General features: G+C 47.2%; 1 protein-coding gene and 1 long non-coding RNA gene across 6 annotated transcripts in view; one reads left to right on the forward strand and one right to left on the reverse strand.

Annotated features, from left to right (window-relative positions):
- Positions 1-27,910, forward strand: part of PRKCE (protein kinase C epsilon) — a 497,130-nt gene that overhangs the window by 213,125 nt on the left and 256,095 nt on the right. The window lies entirely within an intron of this gene.
- Positions 3,913-17,900, reverse strand: LOC122237303. Its single transcript, XR_006215688.1, has 3 exons — positions 17,429-17,900; positions 16,661-16,762; positions 3,913-4,639 (listed from the first exon to the last, which is right to left on the reverse strand). It is a non-coding gene; the product is annotated as an uncharacterized LOC122237303 (long non-coding RNA).

Raw genomic sequence — 27,910 nt, forward strand, 5'->3', positions numbered from 1 at the left:
ATGTAGCCAATATTTTGTTGATAGTACCACATATTTACCACTTTCTTTGCCCTTTGTTCTTTCATATACTTCAAACCTACCATTTAGGATACTTCTGCCTAAAGTATATCCTTTATAAATTCCCTTACAATTCACATTTCAGTATGCTGATGGCAAACACTCTTAGTTTTACTTAAAAATATTTCTGATGACCTTCATCCTTGGATGATTTTGTTGTTTTTGTTGGTATAGAATTCTAGTTAGGGAGTTATTTTCTTCAAGCACATTAAAGGGATCATTTCACTATCTCACATTGTTCTTACTGAGAGGACACCCATCACTCTGTCACTACTAAAGGTAATATGCTTGGCTTCATTTCAGGATCCCTTTAAGATTTTTCTCCTTATCTTTGGGGGGTGTATATTTTAATAGTATTGTGTCAGAGTTTAGCTTTTAATTTTTCCTTCTTAGAACTGAATGGGTTTTACATTTACATATTGATGTCTTTCATAAGTTCTGGAGGGGCACCTGGGTGGCTCAGTTGGTTGGGCATCTGCTTTGGCTCAGGTCATGACCTCGCGGTTTGAGCCCTGTGTTGGGCTCTGCTGACAGCTCAGAGCCTAGAGCCTGCTTTGGATTCTGGGTCTCCCTCTCTCTCTGCCCCTCCCCTGCTCGTGCTCTGTCTTTCAAAAATAAATAAAAGACTCTTAAATACAGAACAAACTGAGGGTTGATGGGAGGGATGGGGGAGAGGGAAAATGGGTGATGGGCATTGAAGAGGACACTTGTTAGGATGAGCACTGGGTGTTTATGTAAGTGATGAACCATGGGAATCTACTCCAAAATCCGAGAGCACACTTTACATGCTGTATGTTAGCCAATTTGACAATAAGTTATATTAAAAAAAAATTAATAAAACATTAAAAATTAAAAAAAAATTCTGGAAAATGATCAGCCTTTATCTCTTCACGTATTACCTCTACCCCATCCCCTTTTCTCTTTCTGAGGTCTTGATTACAGAACACTTCATTTTCTCTTTACATCCTCTATCCTCTCTTCTGTATTTTCCATCTTTTTTGTCTTTAAATGGTATACTCTGGATAATTTAGTCTGATTTTTCAAATCTCTCTCCAACTGTATCTAATTTGGTATTAAAATCTTGAGTTTTAAATTGTTGGTACTATATTAATTTCTAGATTTCTATTCGGTTCTTTTTAAAATATTTCAGGTCACTAGTTTTCCTATTCCTGGTACATATTTTCCAAGTGATCTTTTTAAAATCTTCCCACGCTGTAAGCATAGTTTATGGTCTGACTGTTCCAATACTTGAAGGTTTTGTAGTTCTGTTCTTATGGGTTTTTTTTCAACTAGTTCTTACTCATGGTGCTTCTTTCCTTGTGGACTTGGTTATCTTTGGTTGTTGTGTTGATTTGTATTTGGGACCTGTTATGAAGGTGCCTTCCTCTAGTATTTGTTCCTGCTTAATGCCTGGTATCCAGAGCTAACTTAAGCCAAGTTTAGGGCTTGGGTCTCTGTCTTATCTCATCCAGGCTGCTATTTCTGTCTTAGTCTGTTTGGGCTGCAGTAACAAAATACCATAGATTGAGTGTCTCGTAAACAATAGAAATTTTTCAGAATTGGCAAATACCCTCAGGGCAAAAGTGGCTCCTTGTGTTCCTATTTCTCTGCAATTTCCCTTGTTCTTCACCACTATCTTGTCTATACTTTGATGCTTTATTTATTTTTTGCTTCAAATGTTTGTTTATTTTGAAAGAGGGAGAGAGCTTGCTCACACAAGCAGGGTAGGAGCAGAGAGAGAGAGAGAGAGAGAGAGAGAGAGAGAGAGAGAGAGAGAGAGAGAGAGAATGAATGAATGAATGAATGAGAATGAATCCTAAGCAGGCTCCACACTGTCAGCGCAGTGCCTGACGACACAGGCTTGATCTCATGGACCATGAGATCATGACCTGAGCCAAAATCAAGATTGAATGCTTAACCAACTGAGCCACCCAGGCATCCCTATACTTTTCGATGGTTTAAAGAATAATTTTATCTGACTTTTTTTTAATCTGGTCATTATTTTTGGTGATACAGTTGGCTCAACTACCATTACCTAATCTACCATTACCAGAAACTGGAGGTCTCACTTTGAATGTCACTTCTTCAGCAGAGAATTGGCTAAGGCCAGTGTCCATTATGTCTCCTCAGTATACACTTTCATAGCCCTGTTTTTATCTTCATACGTTTATCTCAATTTATAATTTTATGTGTATTTTTATGATTAAAGCAATCGGCCTGGATGGCTACGTGAGGGCAGAGAGTGTACGTATATCAGCGTCTAGCACGGCAGCTCATTCATAGCAGGTGTGCAGTAAATATCTGGTCTCTCGGAAAAGGAACGCAGCAGAGTCTTTGTTGGGTCTGTAGGTTCTGGCTAGATGCAAAGGACTATGGTGGTTTGAATACAGTTCTATCAGGAAGCACAATTTGTCACATTCTCATGGATCAGTAAGTGAGAGCTAGATCCTAAGGGCTCAGAACAGCTCTTTAAAGATTTCGGGGACTGCAGCTGGCACCTGAATGTGCCCACCTTCTCCTGCTCTATGCAGTGTCTTCCAGAAGAGGCCGGACCACAGAATTAAGGCAATCCATATATAGGACACGCCATGTTTGAATTTTGCCCCGTACATCCTGAAAAACAAAGGGTGGGCACATCTGGCAGTCTAGGTGCACACCTTTAAAAATATCTAGGTTGGGGCGCCTGGGTGGCTTGATCGGTTGGGCGTCCGACTTCAGCTCAGGTCATGATCTCACGGTCTGTGAGTTAGAGCCCTGCGTCGGGCTCTGTGTTGACAGCTCAGAGCCTGGAGCCTGTTTCAGATTCTGTGTCTCCCTCTCTCTCTGCTCCTCCCCTGTTCATGCTCTGTCTCTCTCTGTCTCAAAAATAAATGTTAAAAAAAAAAAAAATTAAAAAAAAATAAATAAAAATATCTAGGTGTACACATTTCAAATCGACAGAATTTCCAGGCCTCACTACTATATTTTGATAATGCATAACACCAATAACCCTCAAGTACCCAAGTCAGAAATTTATGAATATAGTTATTATTGCAATGTAAAAGCTCTTGGATTCACAGTCTTCAGTAGGTCCTCAGTGCATTAAGCAATTCTAATTAATAATGGCCAGTGCTTAGGGCACCTGGGTGGCTCAGTCGGTTGAGTGTCTGACTTCACACGATCTCCTGGTTTGTGAGTTTGAACCCCACATCGGGCTCTGTGCTGACAGCTCAGAACCTGCAGCCTGTTTTGGATTCTATGTCTCCTGTTCTGTCTCTGCCCTTCCCCCACTCATGCTCTGTATCTCTCTCTCTCTCTCTCTCAAAAGTAAATAAACATCAAAAAAAATTTTTTTTTAAATAGCCAACGCTTATATCGTGCTGGCTATATCTCAAGAAGTATATTAAATATGTTTTATAAGTTCATCTAATCATTTCAATATTGTGGGGTAGATGCTCTTATCATCCCCATTTCTATAGTTGAGGAAACTGAGGCCCGGTGTGGTGAAGTAACTAGGTCACACAGTAAGAGGCAGTGTCACGATTTGAACAGAGCCCTTCCTTCTGGCTCTGATGTCCATCTTCTTGATCTCCCACTCTAGTGTTGCAGGGAACAAGATTGAATTCTAAGTGGCTTTTCTGAGGCTACCCAGGGCTGTGTGCCACTGTGCATGTTAACCAGAGACTAAAAAGCTCAGTGGTAGCTGGAGGACCTCTGGAGCTCTGTGCATCATTATGCCATAGCCTCCGCAGGGGCATTTTCCTGCCTTCCATTGGATTTTTGAGTTATTTCCAAAAGAACCTAATGTGTCAGGTCTGGCTGGCTAAGGGAAAAGGCTTTTTTTTTTTTTTTTTTGTGGAAAGAAAAAACCAAAACCCAAACATAAGTAAATGTTTTTTAACGTTTAAAGAGTAAATGGCTCTGTTACAGCGGGTTCTCCTCTTTGGTGACTTGTCTCGCCTACTTCCTTTGTATTTCATGGGGATGCAGTTACTCCTCTGTGGAGAGCAGGCTCCAGCTTTCAGGGTGGGGCTGTCCCATTGCACACGACCATGTGGAAGCTGGGAAGGGACACGTGGGAGTTAATGCGACACCCTTGCCCTGCCGGTGTCAGTCACACAGCAGTCTGAGCCTGTGGGACTCTGAGGGTTTCTTCGTTGGGCGGGTTACTCTGTGGTGCTGGGTCCTCCTATGACAGCTGGGCTCGAAGAATACAAAGATGTCTTGGGGATTTGTGTTCAGTGACTGGGGGAAAACCATGTTTGGAAAATTCTCTTTGCGGGATAAAAAGGCATCGATTGCCTTTCCCCGCATGCCTGTCCTCACCTTGATATTTGGTGGGCATTTTTCTTTTCCTGCATTCCCCCCAAACTGGCCTAATACTCAGCGACTCTCTGACCCTGGGGACCTGTCCACAAATGGACGAGAAGGACGAGGAGGAAAATGAATGGAAGGTGTCTGTCTGGTGAGTGAGAGTTCAAGATTCCACCTGCCCCTTTGGGGCCTGCACTGCACTTTTCTTCTTAGGTCTTCACGTGGCGCCTCTGAATTCGCCGGTTCCAGGGTAGCTCCGGCTTCTGTCATCGCCCCTGGCAGGGCGAACCTGTGTGGAGGAAAGCAGGCTCCATTCAGAAGGACTTGGATGTTGTTAATAAAGCTGGCCCCCACTCGGAAATCTAAAGGTTTGCCATTGGCTCATCCAGAGCTGGACAGAAACCGCACTCCACAGCAGTGTGTGGCGATGACCAGTCACCGCTAAACTATTTGGCTATCTGTGCTTTAAATCTTAGTGGGGGGAAAAACAAAACAAAACAAAACAAAACAACTCACATATACAAATGAATGTCTCAGCCCTAGTCTTAGGTATTCCCCCTCACTGCTGCAGCCAGGCACTGTGTGGTCATTGTGCGTGTTCGCTGCATTTCAGCCAGCCACGTGGGGGCTTCCCTAAAAGATGGCTCATGAACAGAGCCAAGTAGGGATTTTGATTTTGTAGAGATTAACTGAATGTTGAGTTTGCGTTGATTGGAGCTGCAGAGCAATTGCGGGGCACTTGGAACAGGACTCTGAGGGCCCTGCAGGGACGACCCCCGGCTGGCCCCAGGGTGTGGGTGAGGGCCCCAGGCCTGTTACAGGCTCCTGAGCGGTGACCAGTGGCTGATGCCCCAAGGGAGCCAGGCCACGTGTGTGGAAGGTTCCTGGGGTGAGCTCCCTGTGTGTTAGGGTTACAGATGGAGTTACTTCCCTCTGCCTTGGCCATTCTGATGGACTCCTCCTCCTGGCTCTTCTGGATGGGGTTTTGCTTTTCCTGGGCAGGAGGAGTTAAATTTATACTGTATTTTTCATGCATTGATAGCTGTTCTCATGGCGTGCGCTGAAAGTGAGCCCGTATGACTGTAATGCCGTCTCCCTCCCTGCACGGATAGTTTCTACTCCGTACCTTAGGAGGGACTTGGCCTCTCTCCCTGTCACACCTTGGGGAAGGGCAGGCTGGGCTGGCATGTCCGTTTCTGCACAACCGTAGTGGGCACTGGAGGTCGGGGCATAGCTCAGGCATGGGAGTGGGTGGGAGACCATCATTCTCCCCAGCATCTCCTGGAGAGATGTGCAGCTCTGGCTTTGGGGAAAGGTCCTGGGAATCTTTCCTTGGAAGTTGCTTCCCTAATTGTCAGTGTTCTGCAGAGCCGAAGTTTATTTTCTCCCTTCCCGCAGAGCAACTTGGAATCCGTGAGCTTGCTCGAGGCCTTCTGGGGCATGGAGCAGATTTTAGGCAAATGCCTTGAGAGTGGGTGGCTCTGTGGACGGTTTATCGGCCCTTGTCCCTGCCATGCACGTTCTAGGACACCTGCTTTTGCAAGTCAAGACTGTTTGTGAACATCTGGGGGCCTGAAACCAGCCCTGTTGTAGGTGGAAGGGACAATCGGGAGAGGTGGCTGGAATAGCAGCCAGGAAATGGAGTGAGAGGGTTTCTGGGTTCAAGTGCTGTCTGTCACTGGGCAAGTTACTTGACCTGAGTTCAGTTGTGTCTTTAGTAAAATAAGATACTGTTTACTCATTTGTTGCAAGGATGCCTATGATAATGTCTCCATTTTATTGACGGGTAGACCAAGACCCAGAAGTGACCTGTGTAAGGTTTCCAGAATAAAGACAGGATGGCGGTGATGAAGGCGGCCTGGGTTCAAGTGCAGCTTCCCTGACTGTAGCTCCTGTGGCCCCGGGAAGGACACTTAGTCTTCAGCACCTCCATTTCTTTATGGGTTAAATAGCAGTCACGGTCTCTGGAGTGTCTTGTCTTGATGCCAGTGACAGTGTTACAGGAATAAAGGGAGACAGTGTATGCCCTGGAAACTGTGCAGAGTGTTACAGCTGTAGAGCCTTTCTACCTTTATAGCTTCCTGGTGACTGAGCAGGGCTCACACTGAGCTTTCTAGGATTCCTGGCCTGTGGGCTCTTAAAGTGATTTTTAAGCATGTGTTCGTGGCTAGTTTTTCTAATTATAAAAGTAATACTTAGCATAAAAATTCAGCTAGGACAGAAGGGTGTAAACTGGACAGGGAAAGACACTCCTCCCCCAATCTGTTCTATTCTCCAGAGATGACTTCTGTTTACTTCTTCTGTAACCTTCCAGAAGAAACTGGGCACATGGACACGCACAGATATTAACTTACATAAGTTATGTAAGCGGCTAATCTCTCCTATATGGGCTATGATTTTTTTTTTTCCCACCATGAGCCCAAATGATGAAAACCCAGGTCCCTCCCTGGATTCAGTTATTAGAAGCAGTGCCATAATGAGCAGAGATCTTCTATCTTGGTACCTCTAGATTTTAAAAAATGCAGAAAGTAGTTCTTAGCAGCTCACCACTTTCGGAATTATCTCCTTTGCACTTGGCAGAAAGAATCTCTCCTCAAAAAGAATTGTGTTGTTAATACTGTGGTTTTCCACTGCTCCACCCAGTTAAATTTAATCACACCATGTGACTTCCAAATAAAATGATGTGTGTGTCTGGAGGGAAGGACCTAACAAAGCTCCCCACCCCCACCCTCCCCCCCTTTTTTTTTTTTTTTTTTTTTGGATCTGAGAGAATACAGCAAAGCTGTCTTTAGGCAGCCCTGTTTGCAGAACCCTTCTGCTTGGGACATTTATATTTGCAACTAACTCTTTAGTGTCCTTGGATAAAGCTGTTGCCATTAATTGGATTGTAGAAAGTGGCTGCATGTATTTTAAAACATGTCTCCCTATACACAAAGCAAATCTAGTCAACTTCATTTTAAAAAGCAGTTAATCTACATGGATTCATGTATCCCTTTGATTGCATCGGACCTGCTTGCTCTTTCAGCACTGCACAATCATCCCCTAGTCTGATTTCTTTGCCTGTCGTTGACAACAAACGGGGTTTAGTTCCATGGTTAGAGCAAACACTTCAAACATCCTAAAGTGAATATTTTAGGGTTAGAGCACCTCCTAGGATTTCATTTTGCAGTGTGAAATGTTTTATGGTTTAAAAAAATCCGTAGATTTATGGTTTTTTGTTTGATTTTTGTTATTTTCCCAAAATGTTATGTGTAAGACCATTTAAAAAGCTAAATCCTCTGTTAAATGCACTAAGGAACCTTAAAGGAATCCTGTTGAGTTATGTGTTTTGTTTTGTCTTACTGAAGACTTTTGGTAACATAAGCGCAAGAATCGGGTGTGGAGAGAGTGTTGGGCCCACCCCCTCTTTAGGGTCTGGATCCTTTCCACAGGACTCCCTGATCAGGGACCTCCCCAGGGGCCTTCCTTGGCCTCTTTTGATGGACCCAGCTCTTGCTGGCAGGTATAACCCTTACCTGCCGTAGCCCATGGGCTCTGGGCTCCACACTGTGGCTGACTTCTGTTCTGGGTCCTGGAATGCATGGTGAGTTGATTGCAGAACTGTCCTCAGCCCAGGGAGCTCTGGCTACATGACTCTCGGTCCCCTTCTGTCACTTGTCCCAATTCCTAACCCACTGCTCTGCTACACACTGACAGCACGGAGCTCCTTCCCCTTGGTCTGGCCACTGCCTGCTTTCCTGCCTGGTGGTCTATTTCTTCCCGAGAACCCCTTGCCTTGTGGCTCTCTGTTATCTTAGAGCAGCACTTTGAGATTGTGTCAAGAGGATTTGCTTCAAGGGGTCATGGCATTTTAAGGCTAGTGGTGAGAGAAACCTGCCATATTGATTTCCTGTTGTGTCAAAAACTGAAGAAACAGGAATGATTCTTGCTTAAAAACAAAAACAACAATAGCAACAACAAAAAACCAGAGCCACAGAGGTACAGGAAATATTCCAGCCAACTTGTGGGACAGCACAAAAGGATAACTGACCTGAAAATAGTAACCCTGTGATGGGTCTTAATAGTACCATTGAAATTAGATGATTTTTGAAAAAAAAAAAAACCTTTCCAACGCTTGGCTGTAATCTAAAGGAAGCATTGCACTTTAGTGCTCTGATTTTTTTTTTATGAGGTTCATAAAATTTTGTCTCTAAATGCCAATGTGCTGAAAAGTTATGAGTATTAAAGATTTAGCCAGTATATTTCAAAGTATGGAAAATATGCTTTTCTTGGTTATGATTTCTGGATCCTAATAATAATTAGTAGTAATAAATGCCATCCTTCAAAAATAATAATACTCGCCCCTGTCTCCCATCACCACCCTTCCCCCTTCCCTTCCACACCCCCCGCCTCGCCTACTGCCTACTGCCCAAAGATCTTTCAGGTTACTCTTCCTTCCTGTCTCCCCTTGAGGTGGATGATGTCACTGTCCCCACGGGGCAGAACAGGGGGGTCTGCAACTCACAAAGTTTAAATGGCATAGGTTGCAGTTAGAACCCAGGTATATTGCTCCTTCCGGTAAACTCCGCTGCCTGGGCTTTACGTGGTTTCCACCTCTGGTGGCATCCAACATATAGTTGCCACTCCAGGAGTTTTGGCATCATTACTTGCTTGGGAGGCAGACATCTATATTGAACTGACCCAGGACGCATACTTGGTTGCAGAAGGCCAGCTTTTCAGGTTTTCAGCATTTTTCCCCACAGTCAGCCATATAGGAGGCTTCCTTCCTGGATGGAACATAGACCATGACTATTTAGAATCCCACAGCCATCACAGCGCGACTGAGAGGTTGGGTCATCCTTGCAAGAACACAGACGGAGCTGGAGTATGGATCAAGGTTCAATTTCAGGAAGCAGAATCCACCATAGCAAACTCCAGGAGGAAGGGATTTATTGCAGGGAATTGAATGGCTTGAATTATTAAGAGTTCTGATGACACAGTTCTCCAGGTGGAGGTTTCAGGACTGAGTGTCCCAAAGCCATGCTAAAGAGCTGGACCACCAAGGAAGCTGCTGCCTCTTCCACAGTGATGGAGCAACCTCTCCAGGACCACACTGGTACTTCGATGCTTGAGAGGCTGCCTCCATCAAAACCAGGCCACACTGCTGTGATCTGCACCAGCACATGGGTGTTTTAGTCCTGCCTCCTGACACCCATGAGGCTGGCACCTGCATGCTGGAACCTTGGCTAAAACCATCATAGAAGAACCTAGTGCCTCTTGGACTTTTCTTGCTGTGGAAGGAGCGGCGACAGAGAACTATGGCCTTTGCCTCACTCTTGCTTTCCAAATTTCCTAACAGTACATCTGAATGGCCACGTTGAACTCACAGCTGGAACCTTAGCCATGAGATATCTGGGAGATGTAGTTCTGGCTTTCCATCCCCTTCAGGACAGGTGGGCATGCTGGGAGGAGGGTAGCATGTGTGCTGAAAACCAATCCTTTGTATCCTCCGTGCTTGATGGTCAGTAGAAATGGGCCTTGATTTTCAGAGTCAGCTGATGTGGACAGAAATGAGGTTATAGCCAGGGCAGGGAATCATCATGAATCTTTCTGGGGGTTGTGTGTTCATGACTCCAGATAACAGACAGCAAGGAGTTAAAAGCAGGAAAGGCCACAGGTTTGCCCTCTGGCTTCTGCTTAGCTTCTTTGGGACTATTAAGCTGTAGCTGCAATATCCCAAGGGAGAGTTCTAGAGAATTCTAATCTCACTGGATGCTATTAGGGGAAATGATACATTACAGTCCTAATTGTAGTCTTTACTATACTAATATGTGTGTGAATCTCTCTTCAGTGAGAATACAGAATGCAAGCTTCTCCCAACTTGGTCACAGGGAAAGCCCTGCTTTTAAGAGATGTAGAAGTATAGTGTTCCCCAACATATGTGAGAAACACACATTCCCGCTAATTCAAAGAGGAAGCAAGGGAGTACCTTGGAGGAGGGGTTTATTTTATTTCCAAGGAACTGAACCTTCTCTGTAGCCTCAATCAGGAACATTTACCATCGAAATGATAGGATATCCTAAAGGGAGGATGGCCCTCTTCCCTTCAAGGAGAACCGGAAAGGAGGGGACATTCACCCACCTAGGTGAAATGAGCCTGTGTGGACAGAGGAGATTCCCTTAGGCACCCAGATGGCACGTTTAGGGGCCTCTAAGGAAGTAGCCTTGTAATCGCTAGAAGTTACAACAATAATAAAGTGTTAATCAGTGATAGGCCACATCTCGTGTGTTGATCTGTTACAGAAGCAGGTGGTGGTGCAGGGAGGGAATTGCATGTAGCTCAAGGAATATAAGGTCAGCAGGAGAGGGAGCTCAGAGTCTCCAGTGAGTGTCCTGGGTAGAAGAGGGGGAGGTGGGTGAGTGTAGGGGACCTCTGTGAGTGACAGCTGCAGCTGAGGGCAGGGGAAGGCAGACCCCTGCTTAGAGGAATTTGCAGCCGGGATGATGGCAAAACGCCAGAGATGGAAATGAGGGTCGGACCAGCAGTAAATGTAGTCGGTAAGCACCTTCTAAAACTATGGTGATGCAGAAGAGGGTAAGAGGAGACCTTCCAGAGATGGACTTCTATCTTACAATTCATCTTCCACTGATTTTAATTTTCTGCCATCTGACACAGAGGTCATCTGTGGCAAAGGCGTGTCATTCTCAAGCTGGCCCTTTTTGAAGTTTCAGTCGAAGCACTGAAATAATGCACTGGGTTTTTGAAAAATCTGACTGTACACCTCTCTTTCTGAACACTAGGTGGGTTTCCATAAGAAGTCAGTCTGCCGTGCCCTAAGTAGATTTATATGCAGCTTTCCCAGGAACGGGGACATAGGATTTATAAGATTCAATCATTTTGGTGAAAGGTGGAAGTTACGTCTCTGCAGTCAAGAGCATGTTTCTGACTCCTTATATCTTTACGTGTTCTGATTCACTGCACCTGACATTATGGGATGGATGGCAGTTTCTTATGTATACAAAGGTAAATCACGGGTATCAGTCATTCTCCTCCAGGTCACCCTGAGGTGACCAGAACGGGGCAGGGAACTGTAGGCACTGCACAGTGGGTATTATCACCACCACTTCCCCCTTGTGTGCTCTTTGGGCTGAAATCCCTCCATGCTGATTCCATTACTGAAGCACTCTCCCCCACCTCTACCCCTGGAAGCTCTTTAATAAATGGAAGTTTTTGCATTATTACTAAATCCAAGCTTTTCCTAAAAACATGGAGCTCACTGCTCACTATCCATCCTGAGCAATTATTACCCGGTCACGGGAGATTTCAATCCCCTCTCTGTTCATGCTTAGACTCTCATGGACAGCCATTTAATTTTGATATCTTGAACCTTTTTAAGGTTTTTATTATAGAAAATTTCAACATCAAAACTAAAGAGAATAGGAAAATAAATCCCCATGTGCCTATTCCTAACTCGAGCTATCCGTTCATGTACGGCCAGTCTCGTTGAATCTATACTTATACCCATTTCTTTGTTCCCCTGGATTATTTTGAGGCAAAAATTATCATTAAATATATTTTGATGTTACTCTAGCAGCCCTCTTATTTCTCTACCTTATCTCTCAATATTTTTACAAAATTTTCCAAACATTGCAGCATTAAGGACTTTTAACTCCTGTGAGAGGCTTTTCAGATTTTGCCCAGAGTGAATAAATGAACTTCATATCCCTCTGTAGGTGTATCCAGAGTGCCTTTCCTACCCACAGTGCTGTGCTAGTGTGGGAGTGGGCCAGGTTTTGCTGGGTGGAGTGGAGCAAGACCACAGAAGTAAGTTTAAGAGAGGACGTGGGGGGCGCCTGGGTGGCTCAGTGGGACTCTTAATTTCGGCTCAGGTCATGATCCCGGGGTCGGAGGACCGAGCTGCATGTCGGCCTCTGCCCTGAACGTGGAGCCTGCTTAAGATTCTGCCTCCCTCTGCCCCTCCCCACCCTCAAAAAAAAAAAGATGTGGGCTCTGTCCTGGCTGCACCTGCAGTCTAGTCAGTAGAACACTGGCTAATAGAAGTGAGCACAAAGGGGTTACCTGGTGAGCGTCTGTGTTCAGAGGAGCTAGAAGGGTTCAGCAGGACAAGAGGCTGTGCCATCTGGGTGTTTGGGGACAAAGGCTTTGAGGAGGGGCCCAGAGCATGGATTGGATTTGATATTTTTATCAGTATGATTCTGACTAAAGGCATCTGTTAAGGGCCCGTTGAGTAACTGAGGAATCTCTAGGCTGCAACATGGCTGGAGAGCCATGCTCTGCCAGACCACAGGAAGCCCGGCCCAAGTTGAACCACAGAAGCTCTCTGGCTTGATCACGGCCCTGGATCCAGCCCTGATTGCTGCTGGATGCCTCCTCTGGGACTGAATCCTAAACTGTCCCTATGTCCTTGTCACCCCTTGAGTTTCGAAGTCCAGGTGGGACCATCTGGGGGAGGTCATACCTCTGAACAATGGCTGCCAAGGGGAGGGGGAGAGGACAGTCTGTCTCCTTCAACTTTTCTAGAAGATATGGGCTCTGCCTTCCATCAAGAAGCATGTGACTAGGGGGGGGGGGGGTGGGGAGGGTTTTTCCGAGACAGAAAAGGGTTTAAAGTCCAAGTCCCCCAAAACAGAAGTGTCCACTCTGAACATCACTGTCCTCGTTGACTGTTCTCTCTCTACTGCTCTCAGCACCGTCACAACATCGTTTTCCTTAAAAAAGCCATTTGCATGCGTCGATCCTGGTTTTCTGTTCCCATGGCAACGGTGAGAGCCCAGGTGCCCCTCACCGGCAGGTGTCTCAGAGCATCTGAGCAGGTTCCTTCTGGTGGCTCCCACCTGCAGGCCTCCTACTCAGTGCCGCTGTCACACCCATCCCCACGAAACAGCACTGTGGCTCGAAAATTCTTTGCTATCTTTCTGTTGCCTGGAGGATAAAGACTGACTCCTTCCATTGGCCCTGCCTTTCACAGTCGACGTCTGGTCTCCATTTGCAGCCTTGTCTGTCATTCTGGAAACTCTTCTCTCTGACTAAGCAGGTCCTCAGATATACCCTGTGCCTTGCTGGCTTCATGCTTTGTTCGCTGATAGTTCTGTTGTCCAGAAGGCCTTCGCTGCTGCTGCTGCCTGCACAGCAAAGTCTCTGTTCTACTCAGGTTCTGTGCACCTCCCCAGAGAGAGGGGATTGCCTGCGTTCAGCCCTGTGGCACGTGTGGGCATTTACTGGGCCCCTTCATGGCCCACGTCTGTCCGTGTGGACCGATGAGCTCATTGGATGGCATGCTGCTGGTCCTCGTCTTTCTCTTATGTGCCAGCACTGTGCAGAGCACGTGGGAGCTCCCCAGACATTTGAAGCTTTGTTTTTTCAAAGAAGTAGTGAAGGGGGTGGGGGATGTTAGAAACAGGGAAGGTCAAATGTAAAATGCAGAGGTGGAAAAGCAGGAGGTCGGGCAAGCTGGCGTGGAAGGTGAGTTTGGGAGGATGGGGTGGTTGCGTATCTGCTCTGTGGAGTACACTTGGGTTGTGTGCTCTGAGCGCCCACCTGGTTCAAAAAGATGCTCCGAAGGTGGCTGAGAGTCCAGCAGCAAGGCTTTCTGGAGACTTCAGCATGTTTTCGTTTAGACAGAGGCAAGAGTGGCGTGTGCTTGAGCAACATTGGCTGCTGAATGGCGCGTGGATTTACCAGCATACGCTGATGGCAGAAGGATTGTCCTCGTAGCTTGCACCAGCGGGGGACTTTGAGATAGATCATTGTGGTCTTTGCAGCAGGAGGGTTCCGAGAGCTCAGAAATGCATAGGAGTTGCTAATGCACCCTCTCACCCCGCTGGCCTGGCTTGCTGATGACAGGTGACTTCTCACAGGCAGTGTAGCCAGGCATTCAGGAAATCACCGTGACTCAGCCTGGGGCCTCCTGCCCACTTTCCCATGAGTCTCATTCATCTGTCCAGAAAAGTGTTGAAAGGGGGCCCCCAGTTTGGGCTGATAATTTACATCCCTCATGGAACCCTGAGGGCCACGCCCACAGCAAAGTTCAAGTAGGGAGGAATGAGAAGGAAGAGTTGGGGCACCAAGGGAGTGGTGGAAGGAGAGAAGTGACCTGTGCCTCCTGAGGCTTGTGGCGAGTGGGTGATGGAAGGACAGGCCCATGAGAATGACCCCGCCATCCTGTGGGGTCAATGTGCTGTGGGCTCTGAGGTGACGTTGTCCTTCAAGAGCAGCCTCTGTCTCCCTCATCACAGCTGGCTCACGTCTTTTCTGCCCAGGGCCTCCCCAGAAGCCCATCTCCTCCTGCCTCAGGGGCCCCTTCTGTTCAGACAGCCATTCATCCCTCTGCAAACACTCACTTGAATTGTGGGTCCACTTTCTGCTCAACAGCCAGGCTGAAGCTCGAAGCCTAGAACTGGCTTGTTCTGTGTATGCCCTAGGATACTTTAGCACTGTGCCAAACAGCATGAGGGTGGGGGGAGCGCCCAGGCTCTAGGGCCATAATCCTGCCTCTCTGCTTCCAGGTGAAGAAGTCTTTAACTTCAGTCTGTTCATTTGTAAAAAGAATACAAATGTATGTCTTTAAAGAGGTAACCTAGAGTGGGCATTCACACTCTGTCCAAATGAACACCCCTCCCCTCCTCTGCAGCCCATGCATGTTACCACACAGGATCTGTGCATAATAGTTGTTCTGTCGATACCTGCTGTTTGGTGATGAGAGTTTAATGGTATCTGTTTTTGAAGGTTTCTTTTAGGGCTCAGACTTCAGCCTGCCAGCATTCAGATCTAGAACCGCTGGGGGGAGCCTGGAACTTATGCCGAGGGATTAAGGACGTAGGTTTGATGATAAAGGAAGATTAAGGTAACTAATTACTTTGCTGAGCAATGAATATCTGGTTAATGCCAGGTAGAGGCCTCTTCAGAGAGAGGAAGTTAAGCATTCAGTAGAGGGAACGATAAAAATTAATAGGATAAGCCTAAGAGGAAGTATAGCTGGAATGCGTGAGAGTGCCATGTAGTAACGTGGAGGAATCCTCTGAGGTGAGGCAGCCTGGCCGGGTGACGGGGGGGGGGGGGGGGGGGGGGGGGGGGGGTGGCTTTCTCACCTTCCTCAGGGTGCCAGCTGCTTTCCTTAAGCCCGGGGTGGGGGTAATGCCAGTACTCAGAGTTGATGCGAATACAGACTCAGCCGTGTATGTGAGACACTCTCCCCATCGCCTGGCACACAGTAAGATGATGTGACCATTTTCCCCTGAAGGGGAAAAATCCTGACCATTTTCAAAGTGGGCCCAATCCCATTATCCGTGCTCCTGTCTGGGTTTGGGTAAACTCAAGAACTTAGACGGACAGAGGTGCGTGTCAACGGCATTAAGTTGTAAGGGTTTGGCCGCATGCTGAGGAGAAGGTCTGCCAAGAAATAAAATTTCTGCAGCATAAAGGGTGTGGATTGGGTGTGTTTTCACAAGGTGATTTCTGTTCTGGTTCATCTTCACTTGCGGTCACACGACAGGGTGTTGGTGTGTTCCTCCAGAACGCAGACAGCCGTGACGGTAGCTCCCCAGCGGCGGTGAGCCCCGTGCTGGGGACAAGCGCTTTGGGGAGTTTCCATGGAAACGGTGGACTTTCTCCTAAAGCTCCTACTCTGCAGTGAGAGTAGGCCTGGCTGTCTCCGGGTGCTCTGATGGCATTTGATTGACCTCAGACTGTGTGGGTAAATGGTGCCCGGGACCAAGAAAGACAGCCATGTGGTGATTTTAAGAAGAGTAACTGTAGGACACGAGGAAAGCCTAATTCATTCTTTACTTCCTCAGTTTGGTTAGGGGAAAAATGCTTCTCTGAATTTATGCAAAGTGATCATGTTTTATTCATCATTTGGTAGAAGTCACTCTCAAGGCATGCAGGGTGGATGATGTAAGCTTTTCCATCTCAGCTGAGTCAGATTTTACGGAGCCCTTCTGCTCTGTTAAGGGCTGGGAAACCCAAGCGGAGGAGGGCATGCTTCCCATCCCAGTGGGTCAGGGAACTAGGGGTTGTCTTGGCAAGATGAGCTACGGGGGTACAGAAGGACTGTGGGGCCCGGAGGATGGAGCCACTAATATGGAAAGGTGAGGGCATGGGCAAGGGTTCCAGAGGAGCTGGTGTTTGGGCCATGGCTGAGGCTCTCTGCGTGAATATGTGTCCACGAGGAAGGCCTCAGGTGTCAAAGGCACTTGACAGAGTCCCAGCACTTTAGGATGGCTGTCCTAGACATGCCTGAGCTGGGGCAGTCGGCCACAAAGGTGTGTTTGTTACCTGGGTGTTGCCCCTGCCCCGTGCCCAGCGCCGTTACCTCGTCTGAGTCATGGTAGCCTCTTTCTGATGCATGTAGCTCTTGCCGGTGGGTTAAGTGGTCGTAGTCCTCCCCATCCTGCCTACAGGTGGTCTACACAGGCTGCAAGGGAAGAAATTTGAAAGTCACGGGCTTTCCATAGCTGACAAGGGGCTCAAGCACCTTTCTGCTCCATCCCGTCTCCTGGGAGTCTCACCTTTTTATCCTGCTTCAAGGATAGTGTGAACGACCCCCTGAATGCTTTTTTTTTTTTTTTTCCCCTTCAGCTTCTTTTCTGTATTCCCCTTCCCTGGCTTTGGATATATATCGAATTTATACCTTTGAATCAAGACATTGGCTTTTTTAAACTGGCAAACAGCACAATGTGTGTATTTTCTGTATAAGAGGCAATTTTGAGTTGATACACCCTTATCAAAGGAGTAAAAGACACACATTTTTATTTGAATGGATTATGGAGAAAATATACACAGCTGGTAAATAATCCTGAGATAAATATATATGTGTTTGTAAGTGACCAGCAGTGACCCACTGTGGCCCAGAGCTTCATGTGCTGCAGGGGTATATGAGAGAAAAATGACCATTAACTGGATTGGTAGTACCATTAAATGTAATATTATGTCCTTCGAAATAGCTGAAATTATATTAAACATACACTCAAATAATCTAGCAAGTTCTTTAGTTCCATTAACTAATATAGGCATTACTATTGTTTTCATCCATCCATGCATCCATCCATCCACGTAATGTTAGCATCCCCCAGACTCTTACCTCCTACCTTTAGACCTCTTGTAGGACACTGATTTTTCCACAGAACGCTGCCTGGTAAATGCTGTTCAAGGCCGTGTGTCCATGGGTCCGGTGAATCAAGGCTCCTCCTTTTGGTCCTTTTGCTTGAGTGGGGCTGTTGGATCCACTTCCCAAACACTTTCATGGCTGTTGGCAGGATACCTCAGTTTTTTGCCATGTGACCGTGTCCGTGGAGCTGTTTGAGTGTTGTCACAATATGGCTGCTGGCTTCCCCCACCGAGAGTGAGCCGAGAGAGAGCAAGGAGGAAGCCACAGGGGCTTTTATGACTTAGTGTCTGAAATCACACATCATTTTGCTTTATTCATTAAAGGCAAGTAACTGAGTCCATCCAGCCCACACTCAAAGGGAGGGTAGTAAGCTCCCCCTTTTGAAGAGAGGAGTATGAATTTGTGGACAGATTTTAAAACAACCATGAACATGTGAGATCATTCTCAGTCATTAGTATGGTTAAGATCTCTTCACTGGGAGCCATCTTTCCTCTCAGTGGGTTATTGAAGACATTCCTAAAGAATGAGAGTTTTGATCTTGAGATTAGTATGTGCTTGGGTAGTATTTAAGGAATAGGAAGCCACTAACAAGAAAGAGGAGTGAGTGTTTGGAATCTAGAAACTTGGTTCTACCATATATTCCTCACATACCTTTGGTAAATCCAGTTTCCCTTTGGTTTTCCTGTCAGGTTATACCGTAAGTCAAATAAACTAATGCAGTTGAAGGCCCTATGTAAACCATAAAGCAATAAAGGAAGCTGGTTGTTTCTGTCATTATCGCCACAACTGTTGTTATTGTTGGAAAGAGGTACTGCTGTGGGAGACACAGGAGTGGGGCATAAAAACGGACTGGGGATTGAAAACTATTCTAACCAGATTAGTATTCCTGAGGGCTGGCTCAGGAATAGAGGCAACGCAGGAATAGAGGAGGCCTGTCTTGACCATAAACTCACGTGAGGCTGTGACAGTTACAGGGATTTCTGTGAAGGACCGTTATCTTGGGTCTTTTGGGACACTGAGGCCTAGTTCTCGAGAAAGGCAACAGTTGGGGTAGAAAGTACCAGGAAGGCAACATTCTCTCACCTTTGGAACCAGAAAGCCCCCAGTTTTCTTAGACTTGTCATCCATACATTTATTGCTTCAAGAAATATGTATTTATTCCCAGATGGGTGTCAGGGCCTCTGCCAAGGGATATGGCAATGTGTGTAGGTAGGCCACAGCCTTTTCTCTCCAGCAGGAAAGACTGATACACAGTCATTTCGAGTGGAAGACTGAGCCTTCGCAGGCAGCTTCACCCCCAAAGCCTAGATTTGAGTTGCAGGAAATAGTTTTCTCAGATGGCCATATTCTCTCAGAGGTCACATAGCTCTGAACATTTTATGTCTAGAAATTAAACTTTTTTCCTGCTGATGTTTATAGGCTCTCAGAGTGTTGGGCAAAGATAAAGCCAGGTAGTTGCGTTCAGATGGCCGTAATCTCCACTCCTTTTTCCCTCCAAGTCTTCATGGCCCATGCCACACCATTTCCAGAGGCCCCTTCATGCTTGTCCAGAAGGGACAGGCCTGAAGTTAGTGCTGAACAGACCAGCTCCTGCCTGAGGTCCCGCTTGCTGTTCATCGGGGCTGTTTGATACTAGTATGGGGAGAAAGCTACCCAGCAGGTGGTTCTCTTTACTTGGACTTGCTGACAGGTATAGTGTAAGGTGAGTCTAAGTATTCAGAAGTAGTCCTGTGCTAATTAGCTCAGGCTGAGCTGTGGAAGTTAAATTATTTTTGTTTAGCGGCTTGTGACTGCTGCCTATGTATGCATTAGGTGGTACGCCAAGTCACATGCAAAGGTTGTTCTCATTAGATCCATTAATCAACAGCAGACATAAGGAGGAACTGTTGGTGCAAGTAAAAGGCAATTGACAACCCAAAATGCGAAAAACAAAAACAGACCCGGAAAACAACAAGTGTTGATGAGGAGAAGTTGGAAGCAGGTGGAAAACAGCATGACATTTCCTCAGAAAGTTAAACCTAGAACCTGCCATAAGATTCAGCAGTTCTGCCGTCAAATGGACACCCCAGGGAATTGAAAGCAGGGGACTGAGCAGATCTCTGTACACTGCTGTTGAGAGCAGCATTATTCACAATAGCCAAAAGGTGGAAACAATTCAATTGTCCGTTGACAGATGAATGAATTGACAAGGTGTGGTATATGTCTACAATGGGATTCTCTTCAGCCTCTAAAGGAAGGAAATTCTGGTACAGACTACAGTGAGGATGAAGCTTGAGGGCATCATGCAAAGTGAAATAAGCCAGACACAAAGGGACAGATCTTGTATCATTTCACTTAAGTGAGGTACCTAGAGTGGTCACATTCATAGAGACGTAAAGTAGAATGGTGGTTGCCAGGGGGGAGGGGGGAATGGAGAATCAGTGTTTAATGGGTACAGATTCAGTCTGGGAAGATGAGAAGGTTCTGGAGATAGAGAGTGGTGATGCTTTGCACAATAAAGTGAACGTCCTTAATGCTTCTGAACTGTACACTTAAAGATGATTAAATTAATACACACTAATATACATTTTGTCACAATGAAGTTAAACATTTTTTAATGCAAGTGGTTTACAAATTGATGCTGCTAGGCCTAGGCACTGGGGACAGCATTGGACCAGGCAGAGGACTTGACTGCAAGATCTTTCAGATTATTTTCTACTGATGGGAGGTGGGCAATAAACATTTAACAGACAAGAAGGGCTGTGTGGGTACCGTAAGGACTTTGAGAGATAAAATCAGGTAGTTGATGTGGTCTAGAACCAAGTCCTGCGTGTGCATGGGCTGGGGGTGCTTTAGCTGGGGAAGCCTGGGAAGGACTCTGAAGGGTCAGCATTTGGGCAAAGTCCTGAACGATACAAAACAGTCTGATCCACCAGAACCTACCGAATATATTTGAACTTCATTTTACCTGAAATCATATTGGTATTTCTGAGATACAGAAATTGATGCAGAATCCAAAGCTTATTTTGAACTGTGCTTGCAAACAACATTCCAAGTATTCCTGATTGACACCTTGAGGATCGAGATGGGGACAAGCAAAGCATTAGTGGCTTAGAATATTAAAATATTTCTTGCTGAATTCCAAATGTTCAGACCTAGTAATGTTTTCACCCAGACAATGACATTAACTGGTTCACATATTGTTCATTTAACACTTTCAGGATTTAAATGCAGTGGAAGCCTTCTTGGGAAGACTATTATGCCTTTTAGAAAACAATTGATTTACAAAAATCAGTTATTACTGATATTTTTATCACATTATCATTCAGGAGGAGATCAGTCTATTTTTTACCCTAGAAACCAAGGCTATTTATTTAAAGCTTTGTGGAGTTTTAAGGTTTTTTTTTTAACAACTTACAATGGAAAGAAAACAGCTTCTGGGACAATGAAGTGAGCGCACAGTTGATTTGTACAAGGTATTTAGATTTCCCATTATGTATTTTAGAGACTCCCCTGTTTTTGCCCAGATTTGTCTTTTTAAGTCAGAGTCTCAGGGCAGAAGATGAGAGCCCCCTGAGGACCATGGGAATGCAGTTGAATCGTTAGAAGTTTGCACCGCACAGGCCTCGATTTGTGATGGAGCTCACAACACAATGTCTGTAAAACCCTGAAGTTCAGCCAGACACATTATAAAAGAGTACAGTGACTTCAGAGTTTGAGATCAGTCATTTTGCAAATGGTTCTTTTTTTATAAGAACACATGGCTGCCTTTGCCTTAGGATACTGCAGTGGTATTTCCCAGGAAAGAAGCACGGGGCTGTGGGTCCCATAATTGTTGGGAATTTTGACTTATGAACTTAACTGAGAAGTCACTCCAGCTTGAAGAAAATCAAGTCTTTCTCACCCCCAGGAATTTGGGTCAGAGTTGGGGCTTCTGCCAGGGGAGTAGTGACTGATGTGACCACGTGTGGCTCAGGAAACAACGCTGAGATTGATCTTTGATGGTTCATGGTACACGAGAGAAGCCAGTTCATAGCTCTTCTAAGGAAACCATCCGTTTCTCACCCCTGAAATTTGCAACAGTTAGAATATGGGTGCATGAATAGACATAATTCTGTCAACAAGCATTTGCTAAGGCCTGCTGGATGCCCAATCCATCTTGCACTAAGTGGCTGTAGTTAAGCAGGAAGACTCTTGCCCCCAAGTAGCTTCAAGTCTCTTTGGAGAGCCAAAATATATAGAAATGAAAGAATCAGGAAATAATAGCTAAAAAATCAGGATATTTGGATCAATGTCCTCAAGGCAAGCGATTTGTGCTGACAGTAGGTGCTGATTGAATAAGATCAGGTAATCAAGGAGGTGGTCACTGTGGGCTGGAGAGGTGTGAGGTCAGGGAGCCTTCTTGGAGCATGTGGAGCTTGGGGAAGGCCTCGACAAAGGGCCATGACTGAACAGGTCTGGAAGCGAGGCTAGGAAAAGACTTTGGAAGAACCCAGAAGAACCCCAGACCCAAGTAAGGAATAGAAATACTAACTCAAGGGTTAGTTGTTAGTTAACTCAAATATTCATCTGTTTCTAATATCCAACGTGTTATCTGTAGGGTTTGTAGGTATTAAATGGGGGAATTGGAGGCCAGTGGGCTCTGTGGTCACGTAAGTTTGGATAGTGCTAGAATAAGCAACTGAGAGTTTTCTTGCTGCAAGACTCCTCAGGCCTTTTATAGGCTGACATTCACAGTGACTTTCCCAGATGGGCATATATAACATGCAGTTTCCTGCTTATTTGACCACAGAACCATGTCTTTTCTCCAGGAGGTTCCTGCAGGAATAGAGCTCCAAAGAGTATAATCGAGTTGGGGAAATGCTAACCTAAATGATTTTACTTCCGTGTGTTTTTTTCAGTGCAAGTCACTAGCAATAAAGTCATGTTTTCAGTGGTCTTGAAAGCCCAAGGGGATTGATTGGAAGGAATTTAGAGGGACTTCATTTAAAGAAACCAGCAAATAAGTGGTCCTTCAAGGATGCCCAGCCTGGAGTGAAATACCATCTTAGTTCAAAAGTTATTCCCCAGGATATGAATATACACACATAACACAGGCTTTACAAAATAATTGTTTTTGTTACTGTTATGCCCTTGCTTTTGTTAAAATATGGGGAAGGATTTCGTATCCACACCATAGCCTCACTGTAGCGACAGAGCCTTGAAGGTTAGCTGGCACTGGGGACTTGCCAGATAAAATACAGGATGCCCAGCTACATGTGAATTTCAGATCAACTCTGCATAATTTTTCAGTATAACTATGTCCCAAAATACTGCATGGGACATAATTGCACACAAAAATTATTCATTGTTATCTGAAATTGAAATTTAACAAGGCATCTGGTATTTTTATTTTCTAAATCTGACCCACTTGCCCAAGATGCTCGGGGAGCCTAGCCACGCTAGGACCAGAAAGTGACTTACAGTGTAAAGGCAAGGTAACGTGGATGTATTTCAAGTTCCTGAGAGCCTAGGCCCTCCCTCTTAGGAGATGTGTGACTACAGCCTCAGGCCCCCTCCCTGCGCTCGCCCCCGTTCTCCTGGGCGTGGGAGAGTTTGTATGTGAGAGGTCATAACCTTTATTTGGCTCACACACTTTTACAAACAAATGTCAGATCCAAAATTTACCCCCAAAAGCACAGATCCGAAAATGTAAAATCCTATAATTTTGTAGGAAGAAGCCAGTTGTGTCTGAACCTAGAAGTCTTGAAACCAAAAGAACTGTAAATGAAGGTTGGCCGGGGAGGGCTATCCTCGGTTGGGATACACAGACTCTGGTGTCCCTTTCCCTGCTGGGAAGTGGAATATCTCCTTTCCGTGTTTAGTGATGGGATGGCTGTTACTAAAAGGTCAGGCCTTATCAGTGGTCTCTGCTCAGGGATATCATCAGGAGGAGAAAGAATCAAACCAATCTCTTTGTTGGAAAGGTCTTCCCAGGATCTGCCGGGTTGGCTGGACTGCCCACCACAGCTACCCTCCTCTTCCTGATGACGCCCTCCCCCCACCTGCTCTCTGCCCCAGGAGCCCACCTTTCCCCAGCCATGGATGGGACGTGCTCCTGACAGCAGGGACTTAGGAGGAGATTGGAAGCAGCTTCTGTGCAGTGGATGGGTGTTGGTGGCCCTGAGTGAGGAGTTGGGGAACACTGGGGAACTGGGCTGTGGGGGCATATATGAGGGTCAGGGCACGGAGCTTCTGCTGATCATTGTAAAGACACTGGTAGGGACTCCAAGTCGCCTCTGCGGGCATTGTGACACATGGGTGCCACCAATGTTAATCACACCACTGGTGCTTGCCGTATCCTATGGCAACGGCAGCTCCTTGTTAATTCAGTGAATCTGGGGGCAGGCAGTGGTACAGGCCACTTCACGTGGGCTTGGGGGAAACCCCTGGATTATGAGCATTCTTTATTTATGGTCAAGGCCCAGGAAACTCTTTGCTTGCTCTTCAAAATTCCTGCTGCCCCACACCACCACCCGTTTTGGAATTTGGTAGTGGAAATAGAGGGGAGCTCCAAAAAAATTTATTCCAGAGGTCAAGCTGAATCCTAAATAATGAGTCCATTAGGTTCCACAATCAATATCCAGCTTCTAAACATGATGTATATTGATGAGCTGACTTCTAGGAGACTAGTACTAAGGGAATTGGAATCCATTTTACCGGGGCCAAATTGGTTGTTGACGGGCCATAGTAGACCGTGACTTTATAATCAGCTAAAGATATCCTGCAGTCTAGTAAAACACAGCTTCCACACATCGGAGCCCTTTGTGCTTTCCTGAAAGCCTGGCAGAGCAGTGTTTGCATTGAGCCCTGTATCATGGGCCTGTGGGCTCTTCCTAAAGGACAGAGGGGCCGGCCACGGTCCCAGCTGAAGCCTCTGCAGGTACTGAGGTGAACAGGAGCCCAGCAGGAGGGTGGAAGCCGGGGGCAAAGCCCCTCAACTGTGATGTGAAGGCAGGCTGTGTACTGAAGGGCTCATGGGGACTGGCTCTTGCCTCTTGCAGTCCAGAAGCACACATCCTTCCCTTAACCGCTTCCCCAGCTCTGTTCTCAGGACCCCAAACTGGGTGAGACATGGCACCTATACTGGGAAGCCGTTTTCTTTAAGACCTTTATTCTGAGAGTCTCAGTGGGAGGAGGGCAGTATGTGCATAGCATGATGTGCGTTTGTGTGTCTGTGTGCGAGTGTGCATGGGCAGGGGAAGCTGGGAGGAGGGCTGCCTTCAGTGAAGCGATCCGGCCTTCCTCCTCCTCCCACCTCCTCCCACCTCCTCCCACCTCCTCCCACCTCCTCCCACCTCCTCCCACCTCCTCCCACCTCCTCCCACCTCCTCCCACCTCCTCCCACCTCCTCCCACCTCCTCCCACCTCCTCCCACCTCCTCCCACCTCCTCCCACCTCCTCCCACCTCCTCCCACCTCCTCCCACCTGCATGTCCCCAGGTCTGGAGCATGACGTGCTTTCTGGTCGTACGTTGGAATCTCATATGGATTTTCCTAATTAGCTGGGCCATGGGCAGTCGAAGAGTCTTGGCCCCTGGACTGTCGGGCATCTCCTGCCCACTGGGGCCGCTGCTAGGTGCGGCGATGCTGAGTCTGAGAGTCTAGCCCGGCTTGCACAGGGTACAGGCAGCTCTGCCTGGGCCGAGACCACAGGGCCAGGTCACTGCCAATGTTTACAGAACAGGTTTCTGGAGGCAGGAAGTTGAAGGTAATTAGGCTAATTAAACCCCTATAGCTTACCAGCTACAAAATTGCTCTGAGAGACTCTGAAGATTTAAAAGCGTGCGTTTACTAAAACAAAGCCCAAACTCACACAATTAAACAAGGTGAGGCCTTTCTACCTGTGGGGCTATGCACGGCTTGGTTTAACCCAGGTGGGAAGGAGGGAGGAGGGTGCAGGGTGCGTGCTTTCCCTGATTGTCTTTCACCTGGTTCTGAACACAGGCCTGGCTGGTGTGGATCTTGGGGTCATCCCTCGATCTTATCGCTGGGAAGTAGGCGGGTGGCTGTCTCTGTCTTGACAGGGTGATGTGCTCCCCGACGTGTCCCCTGATTAAGGGGCAGCAGGACCAAAGGCCATGCTGTGTTACTGCCGGTCTCCCTGGGTGTCAGTATTCCAGCAGCTTCCAAGATACCTGGCTGAGCGTGCAAGCTCTGTGGAGAGGCCCCAGGCCAGCACTGACTGAAACTCTTGTTGGAACTGTCCCACCCTTGGCTGGGGAAGGGGTTTGCAAGGTGTCTGCCTATTGTACTCCCTGCGGGCTGCACTGGATTCTGCTGGTCAGTCCAGATCCAGAGAACCTGGTGGGGGGCCCCGGTGGAGTGCAAGGGGCAGAGAGGGGGAATCTCTCATGGCCCCCCACAGACACCATGCGGGGAGGCCTCCTTGGTCAGCTCCAGAACAAGCCAGGGGAGGGGTAAGTGTGGTAAGAGATAGAGGAAAGGAGTCCAGGGGTCATCCTACGTTAAATTGCTCAAGGTTAAATGATGGACTGTAGAAGTGATTGGATCAGCAGTGGAGGAGTAAGCCCGAGAGAGAAGAAAGTCCAGGCTTACATATCACAGAGAATCAGACTGGGAGTAACAGGGTTTTCAGTGGATTGGCAGTTGGCAAAGGGAGAAGTAAATCAACCCCCTGTTGAGCAACTTTCAGGAGTCAGAGGCAAGACCAATTAGATACTGAGGAAACATTTGAATGCACCAGATTGTATTTGGGTTCAGAGGTCAAGAACGTCTTTGAGGCCATACTGTGTTTTCTGAAGAGCTTCTGGGGGTCACTCTCCTGTGCAATTAGGAAAAAACTAGACTTGACTGGATTTGTCCCTGACCAGGTGGTAGCCAAGGATGGAGCACATTTCTCTGAGGGCTTCCTGGTGGAGACGGGTGAGGCGGGTGTGGCTGACCTCTGTCACGCATCTTGTGTTTTCCCCCAGCCCAAGAGCCAGTCTAGACAACGGTTAAGGCTGTCAAGGCAGGCCTCCTCTCTGAGCCCCTGTGGGACTCCATCCTGGAGCTCCAGCTGGAATCACAGCACTTCTCTGTCACTTTCCACAGGAGTGACCATGAGCAAACTCCTTGACTCTGGGTCTCCGGGCCTTATCCTAAACCGGACCCTGTTGTGCTGATAGGGTCAGCATGCGTAAGGTGCTGAGAGCTGTGCCCGCCGCCTATATTAATGAATAAAACATGTTGTCCAGAATGATCTGTTCATCCCAGTGTTCACTTCCTGTAGTTCTGTTTCATCTTCTACAAATCTCTAAGGTGCAGAGGGACTTTCTCCCCATTTTGGAAAAGGGGAAAACACAAGGGGACTTTGGAAACCTTGACAGAGTGCCCATGGCTGGTTAGTGGATGGGCAGGGTGGAAACCAAGAAGCCGGAGCCGTTGACCATACCACTTTCAGAGGGGAAGGAATTGCATCTGAGCCCCTCCACTTTCCTTCAGTTTCCCAGTCTCATCATCCACTATAGGGGCCCGCTTCCCGGGCACGGAATGAAGACAAACTAACAGATGACTAGGTCAGTCCTCAGCGCCTGGAGAAAGTAAGTGCCGAGGAGGTGGGGGAGGGGACGGCGCTGCAGACCAGGCGCTGCACAGCCTGAAGAGGGGACTGACCCCACGGTCTGGGTTTAAAGGCCCAGAGTGCAGCCTGCTCCCAAGTGCTAAGGAAGTGTGATTGGAAGTGACCACTCCAGCCTCTCAAGTTCTTTGGACAGAGGCCTAGTGAACTGGAAAGGCGAATTTCCCACAGCACTGAAGAGGCTGAGGTCACCGGTTGTCCCCGAGTAGAGAGGAGGAGAAAGCCGATTTGGCCTATGGGCTTCTTGCTGAAAAATGGCACACCCGGATGGTGGTCCTTCTCTGTACCAAGTGATCAGGAGGCAGGGGCTGCCAGAACTCATCAGGATCAAGGCAGGTGGGCGAAGCTTACCAAACACCCCCCAAGGAGTGCTCACCCCGTCTCCTACCCCTTGGGTACAAGAGCAGTGCTTCTCAGACTTGAATTGCACCAGGGAAGCCCGGGCATCGCACTGCAGTGCAGGTTTTGAGTCAGTGGGTCCAAGTACAGCCGCAGGTTCTGCATTTCTCCCCAACTCCCAGTCTTGCCCATGCGCTGTTCACGGACCTGGCCCAGTGGTGAGGGTGTAGAGGGCGCATGGGCATGGGCCGGATGTCTTTTCCCATCGGTGTGCACCGCTTCTGTTTCCCTTGTGCATGGCTTTTGTTTTCCTCCTCAGGCTCACAGGTTTCTCAACACCAGCCGGATGGGAACAACACTCAGGCTAATGAGGTCCCACTGGGGCAAAGTGGAGGACCTCTCTGAGAGCACATTGCTCTGCTCTCCCTGAGAGGGAAGGGTTATCCTCCAGGGTGGGTGCAGCCCTAGAGAGAGGGGAGCAGGCTGGCTGTGCAGCTGGCAGATTGGTACCTCCTG

This window comes from Panthera tigris, chromosome A3 (genome assembly GCF_018350195.1).
Source record: "Panthera tigris isolate Pti1 chromosome A3, P.tigris_Pti1_mat1.1, whole genome shotgun sequence".
Lineage (NCBI taxonomy): Eukaryota > Metazoa > Chordata > Mammalia > Carnivora > Felidae > Panthera > Panthera tigris.